Source organism: Carcharhinus amblyrhynchos, chromosome 14, assembly GCF_965287045.1.
Source record: "Carcharhinus amblyrhynchos chromosome 14, sCarAmb.v2.hapA, whole genome shotgun sequence".
Classification (NCBI taxonomy): domain Eukaryota; kingdom Metazoa; phylum Chordata; class Chondrichthyes; order Carcharhiniformes; family Carcharhinidae; genus Carcharhinus; species Carcharhinus amblyrhynchos.
In genome coordinates this window covers 18,468,112-18,487,737 of record NC_137337.1, presented here as the reverse complement: position 1 = coordinate 18,487,737, position 19,626 = coordinate 18,468,112, and positions in this window count along the sequence as shown.

The window sequence follows — 19,626 nt, the reverse complement described above, 5'->3', positions numbered from 1 at the left end:
AGAGATCTCTGTGCCCCTGTATGCTTTACAGACTTAGACAGGGGGCAGTACGGTGGCATGATTGTTACCGCTGCTGCCTCACAGCACTAGGATCCCAGGTTCAATTCTGGCCTTGCGTTACTGCCTGTGTGGAGTTTGCACTCTCTCCCTGTCTCTGTATGGGTTTTCTCCGAGTGCTCTGGTTTCATCCCATCATCCAAAGACATGCAGGATAGGTGGTTTGGGCATGCTAAATTGCTTCTTTGTGTCCCAAGATAGCTTAAGGGGATTAGTGGGGTAAATTGTTGGGGTTACAGAAGTAGGGCCTGGGTGGGATGCAGTACACATATTTATGTTCCTATTTGAGAATGTAAAGCTTATGATGAAACTTGGATTTTGCATAGTTTTTTTGCGTAAAATACCAGATGACTGTCTATCTTGGGCTGAATGGCCTCCATCTGCAGTGTAGGGATTCTATGAACCTACGGCAGGCGGTTCAAAACATTGGAAGGGAATAACCAGGGGTGCTAAGCAAGATCCTCCAAATATAGTGGCAAGAAATCCAACAGCATCAGCCTCTAACAAGGAAACTTGCTGAACATCATGGGGCAAATCACCCAATACCAGGTCAGCTGGGCAGTAAATGTCATTTGTATGTCTTACACCAGACACCAAAATCAACTGCTCTGCTCAGAGCGTGACAGTCGAATCCCAGGGAACAATGCAAATGTTGGAGGGATGTCCTCAAGTCATTCCTGAAAATGTCAAATATCCACACTGACCCATGGAAGAGTTGGATATCATCCAAAAAAGGAGAAGCTTCATTTGGGAAGACACTGAAAACATACATCGGAATTCAACTGCCCCGCCAGCCATGAATCGGAGAGAGCGAGGGGAGGAAAATGGAAATGTCCATTCGGGCGGGAATTTCCAGTCTCGCTCGAGTAAGGCTGTAAAATCCAGCCCAGAGAGAGAGAGAGGCTTTGTTGGGAACACACAATCCATCCACCCAATCCTTTCAGCGCCAATTGCCCTGAATGTGGCAGAATCTAGAGGATTGGACTTACCAGCAATCTCAAAACCCATTTATCCGGAGTGAGAACAAGACAGTCACGATCCTTAGAGACTGCCGGAGAAAGTATCTGATTCCGAGCAGTGTCAAGTGCACAGTACCAAATTTTAAGGATCTATTTTCTGGGTTTGAGCTCTGGACAGGGAATCTCAGCAGCGTGCATTGGGAAATGGTGGCCCAGAGGGAAAAAAATATAATGGGAAAAGAAGAATATAGATCTGAACTGATCTTGTATACTTTAAGATAGAACACGAGTAAAATGAGGAAACTTTTTTTCCTTATTGGGGGGTACATTGTTCATGCTGCAGAGATACAGAACCTTAGTTAGGCCTCATTTAAAATATTGTGTACAATTCTGATTGCCACACTACCAGAACGATGTAGATGCTTTGGAGGGGGTACAGAAGAGGTTTACCAGGATGTCGTATGGAGGCATTAGCTATCAGGAGAGGTTGGATAAACTCAGTTTGTTCTCAATAGAATGACGGAAGTTGAGGAGTGACCTGATAGGGGTTTACAAAATTATGAGTGGTATAGACAGTGGGTGGTTAGTCAGATGTTCTTTCCTAGGGTAGAAAGGTCAAGTACTGGGGGACATAGGTTTAAGGTGGGTGGGGAAAAGTTTAGAGGAGATGTGCGAGACAAGTTTTTTATACAGAGGGCGGTGAATGTCTGGAACGTGATGGGAGGAGGCACAATAGCAGCATTTAAGGGACAGCTAGACAAATACATGAATAGGATGGGAATGAAGGATACGACTCGCAAAGTGCATGTGGTTTTAGTTAAGGTAGGCATGATGATCGGCACAGGCTTGGAGGGCCGAAGGGCCTGTGCTTGTGTTGTGCTGTTCTTTGTTCTTTGAATTTCCTTTTTTTTATTTTCACAAATGTTGGTGGTAAGTGGGTGAGACTCAACATCAGTAGCACAACCTCAAGTAGTTGCCCACATCACACTTACTGGCAAAGCTTATGAATCATGCAAGGTAAATGTGTCCATAGACAGATACATAAGTAGAAAGCAGGAAGGCCACAGTAGAGCTTAAAATGGCTCAGAATCCAGCAATCAAGTGTGGGCAGGGAGTTGGCAAGCATTTGGGGGAGGGGAGGGGGCAATCGGGCAAGTGTGGTCACACTTAGGGTTGCATGGGGCAAAAGTCAATGTGATCCATCGCCCAGCATGTGCAATAAGTGACTGTAGCTCAAGACACTACAAGAATGCAAAAGTGCAGAAGGAGGCCATTCAGCCCATCAACTCTGCATCGCTTCTCTGACAGATCATCCCACTAATCTCCTATCCCCATAACCCCACCTATTTACTCCACCAATCCCCTTAACCGATACACCTTTGTGACACTAAGGTGCAATTTGGCATGGCCAATCCACCTAATCCACACATCTTTAAAGTGTGGGAGGAAACTAAAGTACCCAGAGGAAACCCACGCAGAATGCAAATTCCATACAGACAATCAGGCGAGGCTGGAATTGAACTTGGTCCCTGATGCTGTGAGGCAGCAGTGCTAACCATTGTACCACCGTGCCACCCTGTGGATGAGAAATTCACCCCAACTCACTCCTGGGATGAATGAATGTGTCCCATCATTTCCCAATGATATATGGCTGAGGTTCCTCATGCATGCTTCCATTCCAAAGGCAGAATTGCATCCCTGAAGCTGCAAAATTCTAAGCTTCTAATTGGCTTCCTCATTACAAGGACATGTGTTCACGCCAAGATTTAAGTGAGATGTGGAGATACCAGCATTGGACTGGGGTAGGCACAGTAAGAAGTCTCACAACACCAGGTTAAAGTCCAACAGGTTTAATTGGTAGGACGAGCTTTTGGAGCACTGCCCCTTCATCGGATGAGTGAAGAGTATCTCACCAAGCTCCACGCACATGACAACGGCCTCAACAGGGATCTTGGGTTCATGTCACACTATCTGTAACCCCCACGACTTTCCTGGGCTTGGAAAATCTTACTAGCTGTCCTGGCTCGAGACAATACACATCACTTTAACCTATGTTTAACTCTGTCTCCACCCGCATTTTCCACACTTGTAAAGACCTGACAACCTGTTAAGACTCGCATTCCAACCATTATCTTGCAATTGAGTTGAGTCTATATATGCCCCGCTTGTGAATACAACCCTTCACTCATCTGGTGAAGGGACAGGGCTCCGAAAGCATGCGCTATCAAATAAACCAGCAAGATTTAAGTAACCTGCATGCCTGATAGATTAGCTCCCGAAAAAGAACATGCGCAGCTTCTGAAAAACAGTCACCGTTTATGAGGTGGCCAATGAGTTAAAATCCAGTGAGGAGAATAGTTCCTGCAAGTATGGATGCAAGCTTCACATTCCTTGCAATCAATTACTTTGTCTTGTCTTGATAGGGCATACAAATGAAACAATGGAACATTATGTGCTCAGTATGCTCACTCACTTATCACCGTGATCTGCACTAAGGCAATCTTTCACCTGTTTGATTTCAATGACTGAGCTTCCTTTAAGCCTTTCACCACCCATTTCAAAATATAATACATCAGTTTTAGACGCTGATGAGGGCGTTTCAAGCCTATCTGGAAGGTCACTGCGTTGAATATCACATTCTCCAATTGCTTCTTTTAGCTTCGGGGCGAATGAAAGGATTTAGATCTCAGATTATCTGGCAGAGTTAATTGAAATTATTCAAATTATCAATATACAATGGAAAAAAATTATCTCGAAATGAAACAATTTTCAATGGTTCCAACGCAAGAAGCTGCTCTCGATGAATGTGTCCAGGAAGCTATCGGATTGCTTTAAAACTCAACTGGTTCACTCATGTCCTTTAGGGAGGGGAACCTGCTGATTTGATTGGTAAGTGTCTTTGGTCCCACATCAATGTGGTTGACCCTTATTTCCCTCAGACAAGCAAGCCACTCAGTTGTATGAAGAAATTAGTCAATAAATTTGTACCTTAAATAGTTCAACTACTTGATGTAATTGTCAAGTGACATTTCCAAACTAGAATGTATTCAAGAGGCAGCTAGATATAGCACTTGGGGTGAGCGGGATCAAAAGTGATGGGGCGAGTGCAGGATCAGACTAATAAGTTGGACAATCAATGGTGGAGCAGGCTTGAAGGGCCGAATGGCCTCCTTCTGTTCCTTGCAAGCCCAGACAAGTCGTGGGGGGTTACAGATAGTGTAACATGAACCCAAGATCCCAGTTGAGGCTGTCCTCATGTGTGCGGAACTTGGTGAGACACATTTTACTCATCTGATGAAGGAGCAGTGCTCCGAAAGCTCATGCTACCAAATAAACCTGGTGAACTTTAACCTGGTGTTGTGAGACTGCTTGCCATGCCCATCCCAGTATAATGTGGCATATCCATAGCATACTTAAATCTTGGCGTTGACACGTGTCCTTATTGTGAGGAAGCACAGTAGAGGCTTGGTGACGAATGAGCAGTTCTCCGAAACCCTAAAGGGCTTTTCTTATGAATAAACATATGAGGTTTCATATGTTTTTATGAAATGTCAATTAGGTAAGTAAACTATAGTGAAGGTGGCAGCTGGGGAAGGTGATGTGTTGCAGCTGTAGCATGTGGGAACTGGTTTGCGCAGTTCACAGTTGTGATCCACAGCAACTACGAGAGAAGTGAGAGGAACTTTGATTCAGAGTTCATCATACAATCCCTACGGTGCAGAAAGAGGCCATTCAGCATCTGGGTGGGGTTGAACTGTCAACAATCCCACCCAGGTCCTGTAGCCCCATATATTCACCCTACCAATCCCCCTGGTATGAAGGTTCAATTTAGCACAGCTAATCAACCTAACCCGCACATCTTCAGACAGTGGGAGGAAACTGGAGCATCTGGAGGAAACCCACAGGGAATCAGGGAGAATGTACAAACTCCACACAGGCAGTGGCCTGAGGCTGGAATTGAACGCAGAACCCTGGAGCTGTGAGCCACCGTGCTTCCCGTATGATGAGGAAGTTCACCTGATTCATTCTTGGCCAAAAGGGCTTTTCTAATGAAGAAAGGTCTCTGCCCATTAGAATTTAGATGAATTTGAGGTGATCTTACTGAACCATACAATTTTCTGAGGGGACTTACACAGAGCTGAATGTCTGAAACGTGCTGCCCGGGGAGGTGGTATGATAGTGGCATTTAAGGGGCAACTAGACAAATACCTGAATAGAATGGGAATGGAAGAATACGGACTCTGGATGTGCATATGGATTTAGTTTAGGCAGGCATCATGATTGAAGCAGGCATGGAGGCTGGAAGAGCCTGTTCCTAAGCTGCACTGTTCTTTGTTCTTGACATAGCAGGGTGAATTCTGGGAAGATGTTTCCGCTCACTGGAAAGACTAGAATTAGGGTTGAAAACGCAATTGAAAGATAAGGGATGTCCCATTTAAGACAAATAAGGAGAGTTTTTTTGTCTGAAAGTTATTCGTCTGTAAATTACTCTTCATCAGAAAGTGGTGGAGGTTGAATTATTGGATTTATTCAAGGCTGAGTGAGGCAAATTCTTGACAGACACAGGAGTCGAGGGTTTTGAGGGACAGACAGGAAAGTGGATTTGAGGCCACAGTTTATCCAATGGTGGAGCAGGATCAAAGAGACAAATGGCATCCTAATTTATATGCTCTGATAAGCTGGAGTCTGAGCTTCAGACACTGTGATGCACCAAAGAGGGGAAATGTTTCATGGACACTTTGCTTCATGAGACAGACAGAACTTTCAAGTTAGGACGCACAGATTTGGTCCACGGTCAGGGAAGGTGTGATTCGGAATGAGCTGGGTATCGCAATCCAGATGGTAGGATTGGAAGGGCCTCAGCCATTGCAATTGTCTAACAGGTTTGAGGTTCGAGCAGCCAGTTTGGATATCTGTAGGGACTGCAGGCAGATGAGCACACTGATCACAGCACTGTGATACAAGGGGCCATTTAAGTGTGAGGAGCCAGGTAAGGGAGACACTGAGGGGAGAAGGCACTGTTCTCTGCCATTGACAGAACCATTGAAATCCTACAGTGCAGAAAGAGGTCATTCAGCCCATCCGGTCTGTGCCAACAACAATCCCACCTCGGCCCTATCCCCCTGACTCTACATATTTACCCCACTATCCCTCTAACCTACACATCCCGAGACGCTAATTTAGCATGGCCAATCAACCTAACCCACACATCTTTGGACTGTAGGAGGAAACCGGAGCACTTGAAGGAAACCCATGCAGACATGGGAAGAATGTGCAAACTTCACACAGACAGTCACCCAAGCTGGGAATTGAATCCAGATCCCTGGTGCTGTGAGGCAACAGTGCTAACCACTGTGCCACCATGCCGACAGCATGAATCCCATTGAATTCATTGTCTGCTCAGCGCCAGGATTAAGCCATATATACTCTCACCGCTGAAAAAAGAATTTGGAGTGAGAGGGGATGGATCCAGTGATTGGGATTCACATGGGCACTGGTGGTGTAGGACTAGGAAAGAGGTGGTATTGGGGGAGCTAAATTAAAAAGCAGAACCACAGAAGGAATAACCTTTGGATTACTACAGAGCCCTAAGCAAATTGACAGAGTAACTACAATCAGAGAATTAAATACATGGCATAAAAACTGGTGTGGGTGAAATGGATATTGATTTGTGGACCACTGGCACCAAGCCAGAGGAAAGACAGAGCTATACTTATTGCATGGCCTTCACTTGAACACTGCAGGGACCAACCTCCGGTTGATTCGCATAAATGGGATTATAGAGATGGCTTTAAATGAATTAGGAAGGGTTCATGCGAAGGGAGATTGGAGATGAAGAAGTTAAAGGCTCTTTATGTGAAGTTGTCTAACATTCTTGACAAGTTGGATGATTTGATAGCACAAATTGAAATGAATTGATAGCATATGATAACCATTGCAAAACCACGGTTGCAAAGAGACCAAAGCATTAGAACTGAATATTCATGATGCCTACAGTTTGGGAAGGCGGCACAGTTAGCACTGTTGCCTCACTGTGCCAGGGTCCTGGGTCTAATTCCAGCCTCAGGTCACAGTCATGCGGAATTTGCACATTTTCTCCGTGTCTGTGTAGGTTTTCTCTGCGTACACCGGTTTCCTCCAAAGATGTGCAGATTAGGTGGATTGGCCATGATAAATTGATCCATGGTGCCAGGAGGATTAGCAGGGTAGCTAAGTGGGGTTAAGGAGTTAGGCTCTGTGTGAAATTGTTGTCAGTGCAGACTCAATGGGCCGAATGGCCTCCTTCTGCACTATAGGGATTTTATAATGTAAGATGGTAGAAAAGCAATGACAGACATTTAATGAGTGATTCAGAATAATCAACGAAGATGTATTCCATTGAGAAAAAAGTATCTTCAAGAAGGATGTACCATCAGTGTCTAATTAAGAAAATTAAAAATGGTATCAAATCAAAAGAAAAGGCATTCAGTGCTGTGAAGATTGTTGTTAGGCCAGAAGAATTAAAAGTCTTTTTGCAATCAGCAAAGAAGTTGGAATATGAGAGTAATCTGGCAAGAAATGCATCAAAGAAGATGGTAATTGCTTCTGCAGAAGCAGAAAAAGAGTAAGCAAAGTGAGCTTTGGTCCCTTCAAGGCTGTGGAATCAATAATGGGAAACAAGGAAGCAGCAGAAGCTTTGAACAAAATATTTTATTTTTGTCTTCATGAAGGAAAACACAGAAAGCATCTTGATAAGGATAGGAGAAAATCGAAAAACAAAAGGAAGGCTGGATCTTAAAAACAATCGTGATCACAAGAGAAAGACATATTAGGAAAACTAAACAGACTCAAAGTTGACGCATCTCCTGTTTCTGATGGCCTGCCTTATCGGGTCTTGTAAGAAGAGGTTACAGTGATTGTGAATACATTCATTGTAGCTTTTCAAACTATCCTGGATTCTGGACAGATCCCACTTGATTGTTAAAAACCCAAATATAACATCATTATTCATAAACGGAGGGAGACAGAAAGCAGAAACTATAGGCCAGTTAGCCAAACATTAAGGGCAGCATGGTGGCACAGTGGTTAGCACTGCTGCCACACAGCACCACACACAACCTCAAGTCACTGTCTGTGTAGAGTTTACGCATTCTCCCCTTGTCTACGTGTGTTTCCTTCAGATGCTCTGGTTTCCTCCCACAGTCCGAAGATGTGCAGGTTAGGTTAGGTGGATTGGCCATGATAAATTGACCCATAGTGCCAGGAAGATTAGCAGGGTAGCTAAGTGGGGATAAGGAGATAGAACATGGGTGAGATTGTTGTTGGTGCAGACTCAATGGGCCGAATGGCCTCCTTCTGCACGATAGGGATTCTATGATGTAAGATGATCAAGAAGCAACGACAGACGTTTAAGGAGTGATTCAGAACAATCAATGAAGATGTATTCCATTGACAAAGAAGTATTTCCAAGAAGGATGTACTATCCATATCTAATTCCAGTCTCAGGTCAATATCTGTGTGGAGTTTGTATGTTTTTCCAGAGTGTAGTTAATCTTAGGAGTTCTCTACTGCAGAGAATAGTGGCATTTGGGTCTTTGAATACATTTAAAGCTGAGTTAGGTAGATTTTTGCTCCTGGAAGGGAGTCAAAGGTTATAAAGGGAGGCATGATCTTTGCTCGAGGGGCAAAATGCCAACCTTACCAATGACAGCCGCATCCGGTGAAGGCAGTTGTAAAATTATGGCGTAACGCTGAGTGATACAAACCAGGAAAGTGTTGATCAGAAGACAATCTACACTCTCATGGATGAGTGAGTGACAGTGGACCACGGTTATGATTGCTTCAGAAAACTCCATACACAGTGACAATAAGGTGATGATGTACAGAATGTCTCAACTGGCCAGAAAAAGATTATGGGTGGGATTTCCCAGTCGTGTCTGCTCCGGCAGCAGAAATTCCTGACCGAGGTCAACGGACCTTTGGCTCATCCGTCATATTTAACATCCCACCCCGACAATTCAAGTAACAGGTACAGTAACAGATGAATCACAAGGGAGTATAGCTAATGTATGAACAAAGAGGTAAATCAATGAAGGGAGAATGGCAGGATCAACAGCTAAATAATTCTGGGTTCGGAATATCTCGAAAAGATGGTCTAGGCTGTGGTGGTCGCCCATCAGCCACCTGAAAATCAGGTGACCTTTCTCTGGCCTTGTGTCCCCAGCAGGATTAGTGGCAGAGGGTACAATCCCAATATAACTACCAGGATTACCAACCAATAAGAATATTTTTCATTATTATTTATTTGTGAAACACGGCATCGCTGGCTGGCCAGCATTTAATGCTTATCCCTAGTTGCCCTTGGAAGACAGTTGAAAGTCAACCACATTGCTGAAGCTCTGGAGTCACAAGTAGGCCAGACCAGGTAAGAATGGCAGATTTCCTTCCTTCAAAGACAACGAGATTTGTTTTTCTGACATTCAATAATGGTTACATGGTCATTAGTAGGTACTTAATCCCCGATATTTTTTACTGAGTTCAAATTCTACCAACTTCCCTGGCAGGAGTCGAACCCTGTTTATAACTTATAAGTTATAAAATCATAATTTCCTTGTTTTTGTTCTCTGTTCATCTATTCAAAAAGCCAAAACATACTTCCCTAACCAGGAATCAAAGTCAGACTGCAGCGATGAGAGTTCAAATCTTAACCTCAAGATCACCAGGATATAATGGTCCAAAGAAATAGTGAGACTTTGATATAGTTGTACAAGAGAATCCTATATTTCATAAGAAACTGGTTTGGTCTCAAATGAAGTGTTGTGTCCATCTCTGTGAAGCGCATTTAAAAAATGAGGGAGGGAGAAAACAGGGAATTACGGACCAGCTAGCCTAATATAAGAACATTAGCTGAGTTTCTGGGTTAATAGTCTAGCAATAAGACCATACTAGGCTATCACCTCTCCTAAGAAAAGGAAAAACCTTTAGTAAGATGTAGCACAGGCAAAAGTAGATTATTCATTGCACGCGATTTTTCGAGAAAATTGGGCTGAGTATATGGATGACTAATTGGTAAAACCTTTTTACACTCCCACTAGATTGGGAATTCCAATTATTGTCACCAAAGGATCGATCTGCATACATTTGTACTTCGAAATCAGTGTGTCCCACACTGTGAGTACAATTTTGGAATCTGAATGTGGAGTCTGTCGCGATCCATAGGTCTTCCATCCATTAAAATGAACGGGCAGACTATCCTGCAAGAGCTCACTCAACGCTGTCTCTGAATTCATAAAGCACAGAGCTTCACAACAGGAGGATGAATTCATCAAAATCTAAGTTTAACCGTGTTTAAGTGCTCAGCTTTGCACAGCAGCAGGTTTGTTTAGTGGGTCGACAGGGATCTGAGATACTCAACAAGTCTAGGGAGTGAGTGTTGTTGCCTGAATAATCTCCGAAAAGAACGTTTCTCCCTTAAAAAAACAAAAAGGAAATTTAAGCTGGGTTGCTTACTATCCATAACCCTGTCGCCCCCAAGAGAGAACGCAATACCTTCAGCTCAGCGCTGCAGGTAGTTTAATAAATGCATGCACACAGCTCTCCACCTTGCCTTCAGCAAGGATTTTCTTGCACAAGGACACAACTGTATCAAAGCTTGGCTATCTCTTTAGACCTTCGTACCCTGGTGATCTTGAGGTTAAGATTTGAACTCGCATCTCTGCAGTCGAACTTTGATTCCCACATAGGGATGTGTGTTTTAGCTTTTTGAATAAATGCACAGAGAACAAAAACAAGGTAGTTCTGATGGATTGTACAAGAAACTGATTTGGCCTCAAATGAAGTGTTGTGTCCATCTCTGTGAAGCGTATTTAAAAAAACGAGGGAGGGAGAAAGCAGGGAATTACAGACCAGTTAGCCGAATATCAGTAGTGGGGAAAATATTAGAATGTGATAACAGGTCATTTAGAAAATATCAATGGAATGAGACAAAATCAACATGAATTTCTGAAAGATAATAAGTTTGACAAACCGATTAGAGTTTTTTTTCAGGATGTAATTAGCGGAATAGATAATTCTGGGGATTGTGAATTTTCAGATGGCTTTTGATAAAGTCCTACTTAAGAGGTTTGGGGGAATTTGTGGTCATATATTAGCATGGATTGGGAACTGGTTATCAGGCAGGGAACAGAAGAAATAGGACTTTGTCAAAGTGGCAGGTGGTGACTAGTGGGGTCCCACAAGGATCAGTGCTTAGGCTCCAGCTATTTGCAATATACAGCAATTAGTTGGATGAGGGAACGGAATGATATTTGCAAATTTGCTGATGACATGAATCTTGGTGGGAATGTGAGTGATGCTAAGAGGCTTCAAGGTGATTTAAATAAGTTGAGTAGGTGGGTAAATGCATGGCAGATGCAGTATAACATGGATAAATGTGAAAGCATCCCCTTCAGATGGAGAAACAGATTGGCAGAGCATGATTTAAATGGTGGTAGATTGGGGAATGTTGACGTACAAAGGGACCTGAGTGTCCTTGTCCACCAGTCACTGAAAGGAAACATGCAAATGCAGCAAGCAATTAGGGAGGCAAATCGTATGTTGGCCTTCAGTGTAATAGGACTTGATATTAAACTGATAAGAACACTTGATCTTAGCCAAAAGGCCTAGAAGCAATGGAGTAAGGATGTCTTGGTGCAGCTCTACATGACCTTAATAAGGCCACACCCGAAAGGTTATGCGCAGTTTTGGTCTCCTTATCTAAGAAAGGATAAAATTGCCATAGCGGGAGTACAGCGCCAGTTCACTAGACTAATTCCTAGGTTTTTCATATGAGGAGAGATTGTGTTGACTGGGCCTGTATTCACTAGAATTTAGGAGAATAAGAGAAAATGTAATTGAAACATATAAAAGTCTGTCACACGGGATGCAGGGAAGTTGTTTTCTCTGGCTGGGGGAGTTGAGAACAAGAGGTTACAATCTCAGGGTACTGAAATGGGGAGAAATCTCTACATGCAAAAGGTGGTGAACATATGGAATTCTCTACCACAGAAAGCTATGAAGGCCAAGTCACTAAATAGACTCAAGAAGGAATTAGATTGATTTCCAAGCTCGAAAGGTGACAAGAGGTATGGTGTTGAGATAAAAGATCAGGTATGATTATACTGAACAGTGGGGCAGGCTTGAAAGGCTGACTGGCCTACTCCGGCTCCAATGTTCTATGTTCCTAAGGATATGAAGGCACATGATGGAGTGGCAGAAAAAAATTACAAGAAAATATTCCAGGGATGAGCAACTTGGCAAAACTGGGATTGTCCTCCTTAGGAAAGAGATTTGATGGAGGCTTTCTAAATAATGAGAAGAAAGTAAGCACGGAAAGAAAAAACTGTTCTCATTGTCAAAGGATTGGGAAGTGGGAGACACAGTATTCAAACGATTGGCAAAAGAACCCGTGGTGGCCTAAATAAACATTTTTTTATGCAGTGATTGATTAGGATTTGGAATGGGCTTCCTGAGAGTGTGGAGGAGGAGGATTCGATCATAGCATTCAAGACAGGACTGGTGAAATATCTGAAGAGAAATGATTTGCAGGATTACAAGAAAAATGCCAGGGGAGTGGGACTAGCTGAGTTGCTCCTATAGAGATTGTTCCCAACTCGGTATCATTCCAACCCCCTCCCACCCTTCTGCACTGTAACCATTTTCTATGATCCAATGATCCTTCTGCTATCAATAAAACATTTCAGATACCTGACAGCTTTCCTGGCCTGGTGATCATTCAGACCCACATACCGCATCTAAACAAGAGAATCTGTTCTTGACACTGTAACTACGGCAAGTACAATTCCAAAAATCCTTCCTTGGCTGCATAGCACTTTGGGACATTATGGGAGATGCCATACATCAGGAGATTTTTGCTCAAAGAAAGCATACTTTACCATTCAGCTATACTCTGCTTGCGGAGGTCACCACACAACCAGAAGGATGTTGCTGATTTGGAGAGGGTGTAAAGAAAGTTTACTAGGATGTTGCCTGGTCTGGAGTGTTTTAGGTATGAGGAGAGATTTGATAAACTCAGATTATTTTCACTAGAAAGATGGAGGCTGAATAACAGTCAGAGGATTTTTTTTTCCCACAGTGGAAGAGTCAACTTACTACAAGAGGTTGAAGATGAGAGGTCATAAGTTTAGGAGGGAAGTGCGGGGTAAATTTTTTCACACAGAGGGTGGTGGGTGCCTGGAACATTCTGTCAGTGGAGGTAGGGAAGCAGACATGTTAGCAACATTCAAGCATATCCTGATCGACACATGAACGGGAGGTGGACAGAGGGACAGAAACTATGCAACGGTACAGGCTTGGTGGGCCAAAGGACCTGTTCCTGTGCTGTATAGTTCTTTGAATGGTCAACAATTTTTCGTTTTGTACATAGAAGAATATGTTGATCAAAAAACAAACAAAAAGGCAGAAAGACAATAGTAAATTAGGATTGAGCCCCATTTTTTGGAAATATTCAGATGTGTGATCCCAGGATATTGAGCTAAGAGGAGATGTTCATGACTTCCAGAACTTTACGAGTTGAAAAAACAATCCCTTTACCATTTAAAACTTAACAATCTGTGCCATTTTAGTTCATAGTCTGCTCACTTGAAATAAAGCCAAGTCTCTAAAGACAATTTTAAGAAAGACATTGAAAAAAACTAATGGACCTAAAATTTGATATCCCTAATAATGTGTGTGGGGATTATGATGCATCATTAATCTGCATCCATTTTTTCCAATGTATGCGGTATGCCAATTTGGTGCTACCTGCTGACTTGCATGATTGCTGTGTGCAATGGATGGCAATCATGCTGCTAAGTGGTGGCACACCTGAACAGAAAGGCCCAAGATCACACCAGACTGGCACTACTTCAGGTTTGCCTGCAGCACTTAAAGACCCTCTGCGGAGGTACATTCCAGATGGAGAAATTGCTCAAATTGTATTTGGAAGAACAGTGCAGGAGAAAATGTGTGTCATGGTGCTATGGGAGACAGTGGGCAAGATTTTCCAGCCACGTTCGCTCCGAGACCAGAAAATCCTGCCCAAGGTCAACAGACCTTTGCATGGTCTATGTCCCGCCCACTAAGATTCCTGCTGCAGGCAGGATGGGAAAGTCCCACCCAGTGTCATAGAGTCATAGATGTTTACAGCATGGAAACCGAACCTTCGGCCCAATTTGTCCATGCCTCCCTTTTTTTTAAACCCCTAAGCTGATCCCAATTGTCCGCATGTGGCCCATATCCCTCTATACCCATCTTACCCATGTAACTATCTAAATGCTTTTTAAAAGACAAAATTGTACACACCTCTACTACTACCTCTGGCAGCTTGTTCCAGACACTCACCACCCTCTGTGTGAAAAAATTGCCCCTCTGGACACTTTTGTATCTCTTCGCACTTGCCATGAACCTATGCCCTCTAATTTTAGACTCCCCTACCTTTGGGAAAAGATATTGACTATCTAGCTGATCTGTGCCCCTCATTATTTTATAGACATCTATGAGATCACCTCTCAGCCTCCTATGTGTGTTCGAAGAGTCTCTATTGCTGTGGTGATTGCCCTGGGGGGAGAGGGGAAGAAATTCGATTTATCCGTAGCAGGCTAGGAACCCTCCAGAATTCATTTTATTTATTTATTTATTTATTATTGTCACAATTGGCTGACTTTAACACTGTAATGAAGTTATTGTGAAAATCCCCCAGTTGCCACATTCTGGTGCCTGTTCAGGTACACTGAGGGAGAATTTAGCATTGCCAATGCACCAAACCAGCACGTCTTTCAGACTGTGGGAACAAACTGAAGCATCCAAAGGAAACCCATGCCGACATGGGGAGGATGTGCAGACTCCACACAGATAATTAACAAAGCCGGGAATCGAACCCAGATCCCTGGTGCTGTGAGGCATAACAAAGGAAATGGGGCTTGACAACTTTAGCAATTAATGCCAGGAGACAAGACTCCTTTGATAGCACCTTTCAAATCCACCACCTCGACTGCCTTAGATGAACAAAAGCAGCAAGATCCTTGGACCTTTGGTCCTTCCAGGTCCATGACCACTACTAACTAGCAGGATGAGGGCAGCAGATATATGAGAATACCAGCATCTGAAATTCCCCTCCAAGTCACACACCATCCTGACTGAGACATTTTTCATTATTCCTTTACTGTTGTGGGATCAAAATCCCAGAACTCCCTCTCTGCCAGCACTGTGGTTGTACCTACACCAGATTGTTCAAGAAGGCATCTCACCACCACCTTCTCAAGGGCAATTAGAGATGGGACAAAGTTGCTGGCCTTGTCAGCGATGCCCACATCCCATGAAAGAATAAATCAACTACCCAAATCCCAGTTCAACAAATACCACAAGAAGTTCAACTTGAGTGGTATAAGTTATCAGTATACCTTCAAATGCTGGAATCTACTAGTACTAATCTCCCACGCAGCTGAGTGCACCTCACCCCCATCACCTACAACCAACCCCTTTTGGTTGCAGTACATCCCAGTGTTGTCATGTGGTAACTGCAAAGCAACAAGCATACAGTGAACAGCAATCTGTACTGTGAGGAAGCTGGCGCTCATCACGCAGTCAATATCTCATTCTGCCTGTGTTTCTCCCTGAAGAGAGAATGAAACATATTCAGTTCTCTTGGAATACATAGCCCCTGGCACAACAGTGAATGGCGCAAATAGTGCCTATGTCACCTGCTCTAGTCTGGAAGGAGTCAAATGCATAAAATTTCATTGCTCAGGTCAGCTTCACAATGACTGGCAATGTTAACCTTGCCCTGAGGCTGTGTTTGCTGTTGCAACAGGTGGCACATTTCAGTGAGAATGTGCTTTGTGAAGTGAATACGTCAGATACAGCATTCCTTGCTGTAGTTCAAGTAGGCCAATTGCTCTCTGAACATTTTGGGCAAATATGTCCTCGGACCCCTTCGTCACCTCCCCCTTCTAGCAACTTGTCCTACTCTGTTTCACCTCTATTCATTCAGTCATGTTGTATTCCAAGGGAGAAAAATACAAATGCAAATCCTCTGGGAGTAGTTTGCTTTCGTAGAGTCCTTCAGCATGTGCCATGGCACTCCCTGCAGATTGGAACAACTTCAGGCTTTTCCAAAAACAATCACTGCCAATAAACATCAATTAGCAACTGATCTGTAGGTTGTGAATGAAATTTTTAGGAAGAGTTGGTGTGGGGGGCTCTTTCTGACTACTGAATGTGTGTTCAACTATGCATGTTTGAGGAATGGCTGGAGCATCTAACTGCAAAATGTCAGCACAAGGTTAAATAAAAGGTACTTGTTAACTGACATCAGGATTAGGGCGGCACGATGGCACAGTTGTTAGCACTGCTGCTTCACAGCACCAGGGATCCATGTTCGATTCCAGCTGCGGGTGACTATCTGTGTGGGGTTTGCACGTTCTTCCCGTGTCTGCGTGGGTTTCATCCAGGTGCTCTGGTTTCCTCCCACACTCCAAAGATGCGCAGGTTATGTTGATTGGCCATGCTTAATTGCCTCTTAATGTCAACAGGACTAGCAGGGTAAATGCATGGGGTTACGGGGATAGAGCCTGGGTTGTATTGTTGTCTTACAGACTTGATGCACCTAATGGCCTCCTTCTGCACTGTAGGGATTCTATAATTTTATGATCTGCCTATTCTACACACTTCCAGTGGATTGTCCAAGCAACTACACCAACACTCTCACCAAAACGGCATCTGACATAGCTTGTGGCAGCAGTATGAACAGCATTTGGGGTTAACGTGGCAGTTGTGGTGCTGAAAAATTAGGCACTAAGGAGCCACATTTTGCAGTCAGTTTTTTTTGTCCTGTCTGTTCTGATATTAATTACCAGGCTTCAAACTGCATGTTAGAGGAAGGGGGCATTTCTGAACTGTCTAACCCTCAACATCCACAGCCTACAGATCAGCTTATCAACAGCCTCAGGAGGTTAATCGATTGTTCCCACTCTGTATGTTTGAGTTTTGTACAAACTCCAAGCTAATTAATTGTTGATTAACCCAGGGAAATCTAATTAAAAGTTCTTTCTACTGGTGAGATTATTGAGCCTTAGGGAGCAGGTCAGTTTAGGCACCAGGCAATCTGCTTATCTGTACTGTTGAGATCTGGAAAACCCTCTCGTTGCTGCAGTTACCATTAACTCTCTGGGCAGGTTGCCCCGCTACTTGTATTCAACAAAGTCAAGGCAGTCCAAACTCTCCACCATGATCTTTGAGGCCCCGATGGCATAGCCTCAGCAAATGTGATCCACACCCACTCCCATTTGCCACAAAGCCTCTGATTGAATGATTTGGTATTCACCCCCAAGGGATACTAAATGATATCTATCTGGATCTATGCATCTGCATGCAAGACTGCACCTCATTCTGCACTGTAAGTTTCATTTATTTATTACTAGTGTCACAGGTAGGCTTACATGAACACTGTAATGAAGTTACTGTGAAAATCCCTTAGTCACCACACGCCAGCGCCTATTCGGGTACACTGAAAGAGAATTTGACATGGCCAATGCACCTAACCAGCACGTCTTTCAGACTGTGGGAGGAAACCGGAGCACCCGGAGGAAACACACACAGACACGGGGAGAATGTGCAGACTCCGCACAGACAGTGACCCAAGCCGGGAATCGAATACGGGTCCCTGGCAGTGTGAGGCAGCAGTGCTAGCAACTGTGCTACTGTGCTGCCCCATAGCACCCATTGTGTAGCTCAAACATGTACTCGGACGTTGGGGGGGGGGGGGCGGTGGGAAATAATCGGGAACTACAGAAGATGCTTGATGCAAGATAGAAGTACAAAATGGACAGCTGAGCGGAAGCAGCACGACAGCATTGCTTCAACCTAATGAGTGATTGCTGGTGAAGTGAGCTTCAAGAGGTGGGTGTGAAGGGGTTGTTTGGAATTCCGTTGTCACGTATTGCCATAATATTCCACAAAAGAGAAGCAGAAACTGCAGGCCATGCTGAACGATGACCTGTTCACACCTTTGGAATTGTTATGCCTTTATCTTTTTTTCCCAAAACAGAGAGCACTTCTATACTCTTGCACACAAAAATATGGTATTCGCTTTGTTTCCCCCCATCTCTTCAAGGTGCTGCTGGAGGAAGTGGTTGAGGCAAACACTTTTCATATGAGTATTTGAGAGAAAAGGGAATAGAGCAAGTATGCTGATGGACTGCAAACAAATAGACAGACTGGGAGGGAACTCTTGTGGCTTTCAAACAAGTCACAGGCTGGTTGCGCTGACTAGCACATTTCTTTTGTGTTGTATTTTCTGTGTAATTTTATATAGGCACACATTTTTTTTTAGTGCTTATTTTTCTTCCATTCCTCTTTTAACAGTCACAGAAGGATAAATCAATATTTTAAGGATTACTTTGTTAGCGAGTGGAAATTGTGCGATGAGAACTAGACAAGGTAAGACACTCTTCCAATCTCTCTGAAACTCCGCCTCTATCAATGATAGAAACATAGAAACTAGAAGCAGGAGTAGGCTATTCAGCCTTTGAGCCTGCTCATCAAATTCAATATCCTGATCCCTCCTTCCTCTCACATCCCTCAATCCCTTCAGCTCAAAGAGCTATATATAATTTCTTCTTAAAGTCACGTAATGTTTTGGCCTCTACTATTTTCTTTGGTCCTGAATTCCACAGATTCACCACTCTGGGTGAAGAAATTTCTCCTCACCTCAGTCCTAAAAGTTTTATCCCTTATCCTCAAACTCCTAGTTCTGGATTCTTCCACCATCTGGAACATTCTTTCTGAATCTATACCGTCTAATCCTGCTAGAATTTTACAAGTCTCTATGAGATCCCCGCTCACTTTTCTAAACTGAACTAACACAATTTTAACTGACTTAGTCTTTCGTTCTCCCCGTGTTCGTTTGTGTTTCCTCCGGGTGCTCCGGTTTCCTCCCAAAGTCCGATCAATCTGTTGGTTAGGTGCATTGGCCATGCTAAATTCTCTCTCAGTGTACCCGAGCAGGCGTCAGAGTGTGGCGACTAGGTGATTTTCACAGTAACTCCATTGCAGTGTTAATATAACCTTACTTGTGACTAATAAATAAACTTTAACTCGATGTAACAGACCTGTCATCCCAGGAATCAGCCTGACAAACCTTCACTGCACTGCCTCTATACAAGAACATCCTTCCTCAGATAGGGAGCCCAAAACAGCACACAATACATCAGGTGTGGCCTTACCAATACCCTATATAACTGCAGTGTAACATCCCTGTCCCTTTATTTGACTCTTATGCCATAAAGGCCAACATACCCAAGGTAAATGTAAAATACTGCAGATGCTGGAATCTGAAACTAAACCAGAGAACAGCTCTCTCAGGGTCATCCAGAAACATTGGCTCTATTCTCTGTCCACTGATGCTGTCAGATCTGCTGAGATTTTCCAACATTTCCTATTTTTGATTCCATTTGCCTTCTTTGCTGCCTTACTTTCAGTGATGTTTGTATACTGCAGCCTATTCAAAGTGATTTGATTTGTTTGATTCAAAAGAAAGATTTTGACTTGTGATTTCATTGTAACTGTATCTTGCTCTTCCACTGATCACAGGAGT